The sequence below is a fragment of the Schistocerca piceifrons genome, chromosome 6 (assembly GCF_021461385.2).
Source record: "Schistocerca piceifrons isolate TAMUIC-IGC-003096 chromosome 6, iqSchPice1.1, whole genome shotgun sequence".
Taxonomy (NCBI): domain Eukaryota; kingdom Metazoa; phylum Arthropoda; class Insecta; order Orthoptera; family Acrididae; genus Schistocerca; species Schistocerca piceifrons.
Window position 1 is genome coordinate 69,519,209 of NC_060143.1, and position 15,116 is coordinate 69,534,324.

The following is a 15,116-nucleotide window of genomic DNA, read 5'->3' on the forward strand; positions in this document are numbered from 1 at the left end:
TGGTGATTGGACCATGTGCCGCGACTGCAGCGGAAGTCAGTGGTGTTGGCCTCGTTTCAGTGTGTAATTTTTGATTTTCTTCCATTAGGGCTGCGATCTCCATTTCCAATCGCTGAATTCTGTGTATTGCGTCAGGGGCGTTTGCCGCCGCTAACTTCCTACGCAGTGTTTTATTTTCAGTTCTTGGTTCGTCATTTTGTCCACGAAGTCTGTATTGTCCGAGTTCTAATGCCCACATTTTGTCCCTGATTGGTGCAGTAATTGTGGTGGGTACCCTTTTCTGCTTTAGCTCTGCTTGAAAATGCGCCAGAATTTCGTCTACAGCTGCTGTCTTATTTGATTCCATGTCTAGGTGTTACATACCCTGTTGAGTTTGTTCGTCTGATAGCCCCTTGTTCCCGTGCTGGTGTGTCATTCCCATTTCCTGCCGGTATTATTGTAGTGTTTAATTTTGGCGTCTGCCCGCCTTCATCGGTGTCTGATGCAGCCGGCGGCACACAGTGGGTCAGAATCCCAAAAAGCTGGTGAAAATATAAGTAGTTGTTCAATTTGTACCAAACTTAGTATGTAAGGATTTACGGAGTTTCTGATTAAGAATATGATATCAAAAAGTGAAAAAAAACAAAATGGCGGACCCAAGATGGCAGGCTCTATGTACACTACTATCATTTTTTACGTATAAAAGTAATTTTTGGGGAATTATCGAGGTTACTGATGATGACAGAGTTCAAAAAATTTAAAAATGGTGGATCCAAGATGGCGGTCAAAATCTATGTCTTTTTATTTATTTATATTTATATATTTTTATTCATATAAAAGTCAGTATTTAGGGGTTATTGTTGTTAATGCTTAAAAAATAAACCAAAAAAGTGGAAAACTCGAAGAAAGGACCACATATAGGTTACAAGATGGTGTAAAATATTACAAAAAATTATTTCATTTTAATTACAATTATTTATTTTCTAAATTTTGTATAACTTAATTTACAAGTTTTCATTTTCTTATTCTTTTTCATCTTCTGCTTCAACTGAATCGTCACCATCCTCAAACACTGTTTCCTCATTATCTGCATCTGCATCTGAATCTTCACAGTCTTCCGCCACAGGAACTAAGAGGGCAACGACTTCTGGCGACAAACTCTTCAGTTTCTTCGGCGAAGATTTGCGTAAGGAAGAAACGTAGGGGTCTGTCGTTGCCAACAATCTCCTGAACACGTCTTCCATAGTCTTAACTCTTGAAAACTTTCGAGAAAAACTCAGGCGATATTGTTTTATCAACTTATTGGTTGATTCCTGAGCATCCTCCGATAGTTAACCGATGGGTAAAATGGCCGAAGAAATAATGTCTGGACCGTGAATCAACAATCTATGGACTGCTGTTGGCATGTTGTACGAGGGGTATTCTTTCACGTAGGGCCTGGCAGTTGCTAAGGCGTATGCTCGAAACTTTTCAACGTCGATCTGACGTCCGCTCGAAATCGTCTGCAAAATTATATGGAAACGGTGGATTAGTTCTTCGGAAACTCCAGTTATCAGCGCTGATGTTGGAGTGTTTTCAAAAAAAGTCGAGCGGTGTTTCCGTCATTCGTACTGCTAAACCCTTGTTTCGGCATGTCAATTAAAATTCCAAGCTGCTCTTTGAAAGCTTTTTGAATGTTGGCTTTCAGTATTGCTTTTTCCTCTTTATCTTCTGCTTTACGTGCCTGTCACTTTTTTGTTTTCATTTGGTATGCCAAATGAAAACAACATTCAAAACATCGAATCCAGGCGTGAAGAGTTGATAGTCCGTACTGCAGATAACCGGCAGTAACTTCTTTTTTCAAAACATCGTCAATGTTATTAAATTGGGCAGACGTAGCCTTGCAGAGATAGCACCGTTGCGCAGATTTCGTGTTGGTGATAGCATTGCACACTTTACCATCTACCATGGTCATGCTTAAATTGTATTTAATGGAAATGTATTTCCCATAAATAACTGTTTCGAATGACTGGAGTTGTTCGATCTGTTTGTCGTAATACGCTTTCTCATTTAAAGACGTTTGCTCTGTTTCCTTTGTAAATTCTAACTTCAGTGGTCTGCAAAAGAGGGTTGAAGACGGCTTCGGATTAATCCATAAGATCTTTTCTTCTTTAGTTTCTTCATTTACACCTGCAAGTTTCAGTGGAACAAGCGAAGTAAAAAATAAAGTTGCGTTTGAAATATTCGAATCTGAAAACTTCATTTTATACATGCTTTGGCCGGAGGTTCCGTCAATGCCCCACTTACAAATAAGGGCCATATTAGACATTTCCGAATCACTCATATGTAAAATATCGTCTCGTTTCAGCAGTAGAACACGTTGAACAGTGTGGTCTAACAAAGCTTGCAACCGTACCTCAGCTTTTGATTCGGTAAAAGTGAGGGTTACGTCTGGAGGGCAGCAAGCTTTTTTTGCTACCAAAACAGCTGAATACGGTGGATATAGTGTGTTTAAGCCTTTTCCTTTATCCCCATTTCTGAAATGCTGGTAAGATTCTTTTGACAATTTCAAGTCGAAAAGAAGTGCTAGACCTTCATTTGCATCATATGAGGATGGCGATGATGTTGAAAATCGCAAGCCTGCCTTGTATTTTTTCACCTTGGATGGACTTGAGAGTGTGACGTCTTTCACAATCTTCGCAGCATCTGGGTGCCCCGAAGATCGAAGACTCTTTTGCGCGGCGAACGATAATTCGACAGGACTGAACTTCGTACGAATCTCCTCAGTTCTCCTTCTTTTAGACCTATCAGATAATGTTTCAAATTTTGTGGCAGGTCGGCCTTTTGATTTAGTCACACTTGCAGGTTTCGAATCAATCGGAATATATACTATTGTATTTAACCAGGTTTCGTTCTTCTTGAAAAAATATCCTTGTCGCCGAGTTGCTTCCTTATACTTGCTTCTTAACTTTGTTAACAAAATCGAAATGGTAGGCCTCATATCATAGGGAATTTTAATTGTATGTCCACTTTTTTCTGTCAACGATCTTTCCAAATGTTCTATGACCCCTTCCAAATCATTTGACAAATATTCTTTTGTTATTAGAAAAATATCTTTCCTCTAAAATCCGATACTGGAATACGCTGGATCAGATGAAACTGAAATAAAAAAATAAAATCTGTGTTACACTTTTCGTCATTTTTCTAATTATTTTATTCTTTACAATGCTTCTACGTGTCGATTGTAATTTAAATTGTACAAATAAAACTCATAATTAATTGATTCTACTGTCATTTTTGAAGATGTCTGAGCAGTGACATTTTGCAAGTGTCGCTTAAAACGTGGCTCAAAGCCAGAGTCGCAACTAGTCGCAGGATTTGAAGCTTAATTTACAAAGGTAATAATATATACTTGCGTACACAGCGCAAAATAAAGCGGAATGTCGTGGAATTCGTAACTTATCTCTATTTTTTAAGCGCATTTTACGATTTTGTCATTCATTTCCCTGTAGTACGTTAATTGAAATGTAAACGTGCATAATTGATGATTTAATAGTGATATAAGTGTTTTTTCACTAGTACATACCTCCTGGAATACATTCCATATTGAAAGTATTGGTTTCACTTGCACAAAACATAAATAACTTCCTTCAACAACACGACTGTTTTTGTAGCCTGGCCAGCTGCGCGCACGCTAACAATGAACTGCCGCATTTGACCTGAGATATTACCGAACAAATGAACATCTGGTCGTCCGCACAGCCGGCATTCAGTTGTCCCAGCATTGCTGCTGCCAACCTGATAGTCCAAAATCCCCATCTTTAAACTTTTTTTTTCCTTTTTGGCCACGTTTCCAAGATTCTGGCCCATTGTGCGCCAGCTTGGCCCTCGATGTATGTTCCAGTGTCCGCGTGTTAGCGCGGACTTGGAGCTTAACCTAATGGAGAGCCCGATATGCACGCGCTTGAAGTCTTTCACAAACTGAGGTAGAGGGAGTCCTAAGTTCTAGTAAACACTGTTAACTCGGCTTTCGTTCGGGCACTGTGCCAGTGTCAAAGCAGAGCGAGGAAATTAGCCACCTACCGCCTGAAGGCACCTACAGCCAGCAAACCGTCGACGGCGTCCGCTGAGTCGGCCGCTGCTGTCTGGACCGACGCCCGCGAGAAAGACAGGCGGCGGCGCGTACGTCACGAAGATGGTCCTGAACTCGCTCGCTCAACTCAGCAGACAAAATGCGTTTCTAGACCTTTTAACTCGCAGCTGGGCGTGTAAGTACTAACGAGAATTGCATCCTCCACTGGAATCTGCTGTTATGAAGTCTTACTGATTAACAGTACTACAGCAAAATTTAATTTAAGATCAATACTCGATGTAAATGGTATGGCGGCTTGTTTATAGCATTTAGTCTCTTCTGCTTAACAGTACTCATTACATACTGGAAGTGGTGCCTTATGCAACTGATAATCATTTTAGCATGATTTTATTTTATTGTACTCCAGTGCAGCCGTAAGAAACTATTAGCAGGCTCATGGACTTCCCATCATTATAGGACTAGTAACAGTAAGATTTCATAAAAGCAGATTCCAGTAGAAGATTCAGTTTTCATTTGTACCGACACGCCTAATTACGAGTTTTCACTTGTACAAACGTAGTTTGTCTGCTGATTTGAGCTATCGAGCGAGCGCCGCGGCCTGTCTTTCTCGTAGGCCTCGGTCTGGAACGCCTGACGCAACGAACAAGCTGCAGCTTGCGCCCGCCGCAAGCCGAGCTGTCAGCACCGACCGCATCTGACGTCACCGCAGCCCTCTGCACGCCGCGCCGTCAGCCGGGGCGTCACGCGTCGCCGCCGGCAGGGGACAATGGACACCGCTCAGCCGCCGAGACTTGCCACACGGCTCACTAGAATACGTTCACTACCCCGGAGAAACGAGCCTCTCACGGCGAAACTACAGTCCCGAACTGGTCTTTATTGCGTCCCGTGGCAGGTTACAATTTTAACTATCCGCGAAGAAACTTGCACTGCACTCCAACCACTTTTTCCCGCCACAAACGCGAAAATAAGCGGAGCGTTCGCCGAACATGTCCGCACTCCACGCACTCCGGTGAATATAAGACAGACTGTAGGCGACAGCTGGCCGGAGTGGCCGAGCGGTTCTAGGCGCTTCAGTCTGGAACCGCGCGACAGCTACGGGCGCAGCTTCGAATCCTGCCTCGGGCATGGATGTTTGTGATGTCCTTAGGTTAGATAGGTTTAAGTAGTTCTAAGTTCTAGGGGACTGAAGACCTCGGATGTAAAGTCCCATAGTGCTCAGAGTCATTTGAACCAACCATTTTTGTAGGCGAAAACAACAGTCAGTAGAGCTACGAAGAGGCGTTGCCATAGAGGCGCTTGCAAAATCGCGTTGTAGAAAGGTGAAGCAGCTACGGAAATTTGGAAATTTGTGGTAAGATCTTATGGAACCAAACTGCTGAGATTATCGGTCCCTAAGCTTACACACTACTTAATCTAACTTTAACTTACGATAAGGACAACACACACACACCCGTGCCCGAGAGAGGACTCGAGCCTCCGAGGGGTGTGAGCCGCTCGAACCGTGACAAAACACCCTAGACCATCGGGCTATCCCACGCGGCTCGAAGCAGCTACGCCCAGCGTGTGTAGCGAAACAAGCGCTGTATCGTTTGTGAGATACAATGGCGAGCGAGTGTGCCGGGACTTACCCCTGTTCACTGCTAGTAGCGCCACGTCACCATAAAGCGTCTGCGTGTAGCGCAAAAGTAATGAATCATACTTAAGAATAAAATTAAAACTTAAAATTGCTTTTTCAAACTTTGTCAATAGGCTATGTACTTCAATGTAATAATGTTTTAAATGTCAAATCTTAGAGTGAAAAGTTAGGTAGTTTTCATAAATACACCGTTTTAAGAAAAAATTAATCGGCGTTAAATAATAAAGCTAGAAAGCCAGAAATTGGCTATAATGAGCCAATGTATGTCAAAATTCACTGGTGCAAGTTTCAACATGATAAAATAAAAAATGTGGTCAGAATCCACATTTTTAAGAAAAGTTGAAAGCGCTTCCTATTAGACTTAGAAATGTAAAAATTTGTACTATGCTTCACTTCAACCTAAAAATAATAACTACGTGACCACATTGAGCTACCGCTAATAAATCTCGAGTAATTTAATGAAAACTAAATTTGTAACTAAAACATCCCCATTTATAGTACATTAATTATCTCTAATTTTAATGAAAACTAAATTTGTAACTAACACATCCCTATTTATAATACATTAAGTACCCGTAATTTTAATTCTGGAAAATTTTGGCTACAGCACATCATAAAACCTATTAAATAATGGAGTTATAACAAATTTTAGCACCGTACTGTTAACAACAACCGATACGAGGTTTCTTAAAGTTATAGTTCAGAGGTAATGATCTACTGTCAGTTCCACTCTAAAAATTCTACAAGTCAAAGTTATTAAGAAAGCGAGCTGAAACTTTTTCTATGATTTCAACCAACTTACATACATGCATGTATTAAGACTAAATAACTCATTATTAAAGATTACGTGTCCGAGGGAGTTGCCGTTCAGAGACTACTGTTGTGTGCATAAGGCGGATGACAGCAGATGTTCCCTTGGCCGTTCGTTGCGCCTCACTTATAAATACAGCCCGAGAGGCAAGACGAATTTCCCACAGGCGTGGTCGATGTCGACCAAGCCTGCTGCATTTCCTCGCTGCACGTGACGAGGACGACGTGATGGAGCAGATAACGGCTCAGGAAGTCGACCTGCAGATCCGTCGACTGAGTCCAAAGACGGCGGGTGGCACAGATGGTGTCAACAACTGCCTGTTGAGGTACACCAGTCTCTAGCGGACATCTTCAATAGCATCCAGAGGTACACCAGTCTCTGGTGTAGTGTTTCCTTTTCCTCGGGGTTCTGCCGTGAAAAATATAAAATAGAAAATCTGATTGGGTTTTGAATTTTGGTGGTTTCAGTTACGGATAAGGCGGACTTCGTATTATTGATTGAGATCGTGCTGTAATTTGACCGTGCATGGCAGACCGGGTCGACAACACTACAAAAAGCGACTGTACGGAAATAGCATCAGAAACTAATTGAAATTTACCTGATAATCTTGTTAGATACGCAGTATTAATTACAATATAGTCTTCATGGCTGTCCTCCTAATTTCTCTTGTAGGACGACCCGTCTTTCACTTTTCTCCGTCTGTTGAAAACTTCCTCAAGTTGTCACTGTCATGATCAATTTACAAATTTGGCGATAACCACCTCGAATCAATATTGAAACAACCTCGCTTTGTAATATAATTTTAATTTCCACGCATAAGCACATTCAACACAGCGCCGAAAAATACACGTCTTTCGTATGAAGACAAGAGAGAGAGTGTAATCAATTAGTTGTTAAAAACAAAAACCTACGCATAAGTAAAACGACGAACAAAATTATTTATAAAAATCGGTCGCTGGCGCAGCGCTCTTCTGCGTGCGCGATCGTAAATTATTATGTTTGTATTGGCGGAGGCGCGGTAGTCAAAGTAGCATTACACTGGCTCACATCTATACAGCATACTCCGCTCTGGGATCTTCCCTTCCGCGTGGAAACACGGAGCAGTTGGGTTTCGGAGCAGCTATTCGAACACCCAGCAGCTGTTGCGCCTAGTGGAGCAGGCGATGCGAGCGCTGGAGACGCAGGAGTGCGTAGGGGCGGTGCTTCTCGACGTCTCCAAGGCCTTCGACTGCGTGTGGCACGACGGCCTCGTGTACAAACTCTTTGTACATGGGGTACCAACGTCGCACATGATCCTGCTGCGCTCGTATCTCTGGGGACGCACATTCCACGTCCGAATAGATGGAGGCACTCCCTCCGAGCGGCAGATTCGAGCCTGTGTGCCGCAGGGGTCGGTTCTCGGTCCCCTGCTGTACTCCCTTTACACAGTCGATGTTTCGCAGGTGACGCGCGTGGAGTTCGCGCTTTACGCTGACGACACAGCATTGTTCACCTGCAACATGAATGCGGCCGAGATGCGCCGCCGCCTCCAGCTCGGATGTGACGTCCTGGGCGCCTGGTCTACTATAGTTGAATTCTTTTATCTTGGCGGCTCGCGCATGCCCGCCCAGACGCGGGAGATTGCTGCGTTGCCAGTTGCACACGACGCACGCGCCAAGAGAAGCAGCGCCATAGTATAGCATAGTTCGCAAGCTTACATTTAGGGGGGAGCGCGCAGTTCATGAAGTAAAGCCACCACGGCCGCATTAACCCTTTCGCTGCTACAAAGACGTGCTCCATGCATTCCGCGCTGTGGGCGATTTTGTCACTGCACTGCTCGCCTGTGCAGACACATTGTGCTACGACTGCTTTGACACTCTTTATCATTCGATTCCACAAAAACTATTTGGCTCAAAAATTAGATTTTTACCTATCTTCTTGACTCATACCTTACCCCCATAAATGACTTAATTTTGTTTCGATGTTCAACGCAGTTATTATGCAGCATTAAATATAGTAAACCATTGCACGAAATTTTGAAGAGTTTGCAGAGGTAAAGTCCATAGAGTATACTTTCCGTATGGTCGATTTTAGTTGCCACAATGTTGAGAATGAAATGTGGACAAGATACCTATATATTTCATTTAATTTAAGTACCACGTAAGTGTTGTATGTAATATTGAGAAATATTCCACCTTTTGCGACTGTAACAAAAGTTTTACTTACACTGGGCACGTTTGGATTTATTTTAAAGCACTTCAATCAATCAAAAGGAAGTAGACAAAATACATTAAACAAAACTGTGGACTTACAAAAACATTAGGACTTGAATATACCGTCTGTCAGTGAAGTGCTCAGAGGTATGTCAAACATAATTTTGTGTGTGGCACACACAAACAGCATTTATTTGCTAAAACACTGATGAGCCAACACAAACGCTGAATATTGTGCTACCGCAGCACAAAACTACGAAAGGTGAATTGGCAATGGAGGACACAAAATACTGTCCTCTTATGATGCTTCAAAAGAGAGATGCGCGTCTGGTCTAAATAAGTCGCTTATTACAGTTGCAGAAGAGGGATATATTTCAATACCATTGGTAAAACTGCGACTGTGGAAAAAAAACAAGAAATAGAACATGAATACCATTGTGTATGTGCCATACCTTTCATCGATGGAAGTGCTTTAAAATAAAGCCAAACGCGCCCTGTGTAAATAAAACTTTTATTACAGTCGCGAAAGACGGAATATTTCTCAATATTACACACGACACCTATGTGGTACTTAAATTAAATGAGATATTGTTATACAGTAAATATTGTATGAAATTTAGGTATCTTGTCCACATTTCATTCTCAACATTGTGGTAACTACAATCGAACACACGGAAAGTATACGCTATGAACTTTACCTCTGCAAACTCTTCAAAATTTTGTGCAATGGTTTACTACTTTTAATGCTGCACATCAAAACAGAATTAAGTCATTTATGGGAGGAAGGTATCAGTCAAGAAGACATGTAAAAATCAAATTTTTTGGCCAAATAGTTTTTGTGAAATCGAATTATAAGTGTGTCAAAGCAGTGGGAACACCATGTGTCTGCACAGGCGAGCAGTGCAGTGATGACAAAATCGCGCACAGCGCGGAATGCGAGGAGCACATGTCTGCAGCAGCGAAAAAGTTAATGAAGAGGCAAAGCACTAGAAATTTCATTCAAACGAATAAAATTCGTGAAGTAAGGCACTCCAATATTGTTTTTAAATAAAGAAAATTTGATGCACCGCACAAGGTTTGAACACACAACCTTTCACTTGGCAGCTCAACACCTTAACCATTCCGCTACCTCAGCTCATCAAACAGTTTAACTCCATAAGGAATTTAACACCTTACGCAACTACTTATAAACACTGTTGGTGTGACTATGAATTACTCACGCTTCGTCGAAGTACAATAGGAAATAAACAATTACTGCTGTTCTTTATTGCGAAAAAGCAGTTCGTGAGATTGAAACAAACACCTTTCCTTGCTATCGCCTGAATTAGGAGTCTTATTGCTTGTTTGGTTTAATTAATAGAATATGAAGCAATTGGTATAAAGAATGCTTTTTCCAAACTTTCTATAAAAGAAAGTCTGCTATCAAGACATTGCTTTTGTTCTATTACTTTATGACGGAACGTTTCTAAAACTGAAGACACTCGTCCGTGCTCTGCACTGCAGTCGACATCTGGCAACGTCGTTCTCTGTTCATTGGCTGACTGTGTTTTGTGACGTCAGATGCGCAGAACGAACCTAAACTCGGCCGCCAAGATATATGACGCGCACTTTAAATGGCGCCTCAAATTCATCGCTGCGAAGAGCCAGATCGTCGTCTTCAGTAGAAAGAGGCTGCCTCCGAACCTGCCGCCGGTCACGATCATGGGGGGCCCCATTCCACGGTTGCGGACCTGCAAATACCTCGGGGTGACGCTAGACAGGCACTGACGCGGCTGCTTCACGTCCGTGACGTCAGGGAGCTAGCAGTGGTACGACTTCGTGCGCTGTACCTGCTGCTCAATCCTTCGTCCACCGTTTCTCCATGCCACGATCTCACCTGGTACCGGGCCCTGGTTCGGCCGGTTCTCGAATATGCGGCCGTGGTGTGGGGAAATGCAGCCTCGACGCACATAGCGTCGCTCCAATGCGTCGAAAATAGGGCGCTGCGAATTGCCCTGCGCAAGCCGCCTCGACATCCAATGATGCTGTTCCACGCGGAAGCAGGCAACCCGCTACTGTCGGATCGCTTCCGTCACATCGCCAAAGTGTTCTACAATAGTGCAGAACACTCTGGCAGACGTTTAATTCGTGCGCTGGGCCGCCACGTCCACCACAGGCCGACGACACATTGGCCTGACCTACTGCAGGAGAAATTACTCCTGCAGTACCGATGACGTCACACAGAGCGTCTCTAAAGCCAGAGACGCTCACTGAGGCCATTTCAAAACGATAGGCCCCATAGTCAACAAATTAGCTCAACGCAGGAAGAGGAGCTAAGCTGCTTACCGTGCCTATACGTGTGTTTTTCAGCGAGCGAGCGAGCGAGACAAATTTCACTTTGCATCCAGCCACTGTAAGATCCGTGTCTGTCAAACGCCAGAGTATGTGCTGCCTCAGATGACAACAGAGAAATACTGTGACAAAACGCATACTTTCTGTAATAATTTATAGTGAACTCGCGAGGACTGTGCACCACCTTGGATCGCTTAGATTTCCGCTAAAGTAACTGTTAGTGTGCCCTCTGAGGATATTTACAAATCCGTGTGGCAAGTGGTGACAATTATTTTCCACTTTTGTGGCGAGCTTTTACTTCGAGCCTTTAATTTGAGTATCAGTAGGGCGAAAGATAATTTGGTAGGAACTTACCGTAGAGGTCGCCTCTGAACTGCTCATACTGCTGTTTAGGATAGAAAGATTTACTGTCTATATGAACATAATGACTTTCACATTGCTGTGCGTGTGACACTTTACCAGATATGCGTATCAATTAGAACACTAAATCTTCATTTATAATCATAGACCCGATACCGCTAAGCAAAATAGAAACATTTCTTTCAGTGGGCTGGACAAGAATGTGGACGTCCAGACTGGAAACTATGACCAGTATATTCTCCACCGCTTTGTGGCTGAACGCGAAATAGTTGCCAGTTTCACATAGAAAAGACGGCGAAAACAATTCATACTACTACTAATAATAATACTATTTAAACCCCCCGCCTCACATGTAGTGTGTATCGTCGGGGAAATTGAACAGTGAAAGTGATCGATAGAAAATAACGAACTCGGAAGGCTCTAACAGGATACCGAAAAGAAAGAGGCAGAAACCAGTGCGAGAACAGTGCTAAGTTTTACTAGTGAGTGTGATAGATAAACTGGAATGTCAGCCACCGTAACCTGGACCGTGACGGAAGGAGTGAACAAGACGACACTGGATCACGGCTGCCACCAGCGCTGAGGTTAGAAGAAGACGATGTGTCAACAAGGAGCTGCGTGGGTCTGCGAGACACCTGCAACCTGCTGCAGGGAAATAGGAGTGAGAGAGTTATGCATGAATTAAACAGACTGTGTGGAACGTACTGTGCCAGAAAACATTCGACTTGGCTGATCATATTAAATATTTGGAAGCAATAATCAATAATCTTAAACACGTTGCCACAAGCTTTGCTCCGTGTGAACTAATGTTTAATCAGAAACTCCATAATATCATTCCAACCATGGTTAATTTTCCGGTCCTAACTCAGAGTTCTTCAGACGAAAAGAAGGCCCAAGTCAGGGCAAACATACATAAAAGAGCCTTGAATAGAAAAAGAAGGCATGACCCAAAAGCTTTCCCCAATTGTTTTAGCAATGGTGAACTAGTATTGGTTGAGACTAAAGAAAAAACTAAGAAAATTTCAACAGAAACAAAGAAGTTTATGTATGTCTATCAAGGACCATTCAGGGCAGTAAGTAAGCGTCATGCGAACGCATACCGCTTGGAATACCCTAAGAGTAAGAAAGAACTAGGCCTACGAAATATTGTAGATCTGAAGAAATTTAAAAATAACAGTAACTAGTTACTGTAGGGAATCTGCCACTCTTTGGCGGATACACGGTTTGGCGAACTGTGCTGTCCCAACTGGATGAAACTTTTATTTCCTTTTCAAGTTTCATTCTCCTCTTCTGTTCTGTCTATATTAATTACTGAAGGGAGTCTGCCACTCTTTACCGGATACACGGTTTGGCATACCGTGCAATCCCAGCTGGATGAAACTTTATTTCCCTTTCAAGTTTCATTCTCTTCTTCTGTCCTATCGTAATAAGTAAGGAACACGTATGTTTTCATGCTGTATATATATTCTATTAGGTTATGAAGTCTTCCAAGTGAGTAAAATTATTTCCCGATCCTGACTATACCCAAATGATAACTTAAAAGAAAGTGACAGGTAGTTTGCAGAAGTAAATGCTAAAGGTTCAAAATAACAATGGGTAACTTTTGTGCATCAATAATAGCAAAACATGGCTAAATTAAATATAGAATAAATTAGATCCATAAAAAGTGTTAGTAAATACGAAAATAGAGAGGCACTTTGCACTGGGAAAAGTTATTGAAGCTGGAAATGTTTAAAATCTGACTCTGCATAAAGTAATAATTTTTAGTTGGTAGTAGGGTTGTCTGAAGATAAGAAAGGATAAGAATGTAGCCCACCTAGAGACAAGTTGAAACGTTTTAATTTTTAGTAAAGGAGATGTGTGGAAATGGTGTAGGGGTTCACACCAAATGTATTAATAAATAATGAGGTCAGGAGGCTGATGCAGAGAAAAATGGAGAAAGAAGTGTCGAAATATTTGTATTATGAAAATGGAGACACAGGAGAAATGATGTCAGTAGGCTGATATATATGGTTAAATGGTGGAAAATTGATGAGTAATTTCCCTCACGTCTAATAAAAAGATTAATTTTGCTTAAGGCAGATGGGAAATTTAATTGATGAAAGTAGACAACAGAATCCTACACATATATTGAGAAAAGCAGATCGTAAAGCATTGATATGTTATAATAAAAACAGCTTTCTAATGCTGTGTACAACAAATCAAAGTAAGTGTTGTCAAAGAAATGACTTCTTTAGTACACTAATCCATACGATATTTGAGCCAAATGAAGGTAAAACTTACAAAGGTTACTCAATCATCTAAGTTAAAGCAGCATCTCAGGTAATAAAATAAATCGTAAATTAACCCAAAAAGTCACTATTTAAGAACATAAATGCAACTTGAATCCATAAAAGCTATGATTTGTGAAAAAAGGAAAACATAAATGCAAAGTTAATGATTCAGGCGTAATTAAGAAGTAAAATGTCTCATTTCTCTCGGATGTAACTTGTTGCTAAGATTCTTTCTGATAACGCCTCAGGTATTAGAACTATTGCTAGGAAATAGAATATAAAATGTTATTTGTCCTCCCTTAGATATAAGTTGAGAACAGAAGCTTAGGCTATGTTATCTGTTTCTCAGGGACGTGGAAACCTACACGCTGTAGAGGAAACGGACGCAAGGACTACACAATCTTCTGTGAAGCATCCACTTTCCTTTTCGGAATAAACGGAATAAAAAGGTAGGTTCTCACCAATACTTCTAATGATCTAGTGAAAGTGTCGTATGGACGCTCACATTAGTGTCTACGATTCTGATGAAAAGTGTGAGTACTGAGAAAGGCAAAAGCTTGTCTGTGTCTTTTCAGGTAAAGACTGAAAAATGTATGGAAAAAAATAATTTTGTAATTACTGAAAATTTTATTTCGTATTTCTATGTAATTTATGAAAGTGATTTTGTAAAAGTCAATTGTGTTTTTTTTTTCTATGTGTATATGTGCATGATTATTTTTTATGTGTAATATTAAGGAATTTTCTAAAAATCAGTTCCATTTTAAAAGAGGTCAGCTAGGATAATATCCCTTGTTTCTAAATATTTAATTTTGTTGAAAAATAAATTTTTTCAAAAAAAATAAATATGGGGTGATGTAGCTAAACAAGTGCTGTATAATTTATGAGATACAGAGGCGAGCGAGTGTGCCGGGACTTACCCCAGTTCACTGCTAGTAGCGCCACGTCACCATAACGCGTCTGCACGTAGCACACAGGTACTGCACCATAATTAAGAATAAAATTAAAAGTTGAAGTTGTTTTTTCAAACTTTGTCAACATATACTTTAATGTAATAATGTTTTAAATATCAGGTCTTAGAGTGAAAAGAACAGTAGTTTACATAAATACACCGTTTTAAGAAAAAAATAAGTGGCGCTAAATAATAAAGCTAGAAAGCCAGAAATTGGTCATAATGTGCCAATGTATGTCTAAATTCACTGGTGCAAGTTTCAACACGATAAAATAAAAATTGTAGTCAGTATCCACATTTTTAAGAAAAATTGAAGGCGCTAAATATTACGCCTAGAAACGTAAACATTTGTACGATGCTTCATTTCAACCTAAAAATAACAACTACGTGACCACAGTAAGCTACCTCTCATAGTTCTCGAGTAGCTGTAATTTTAATACTAGAAAATATTGGTTGCAGCACATGATAAAACCTATTAAATAATGGAGTTACAACAAATTTTAGGACCATACT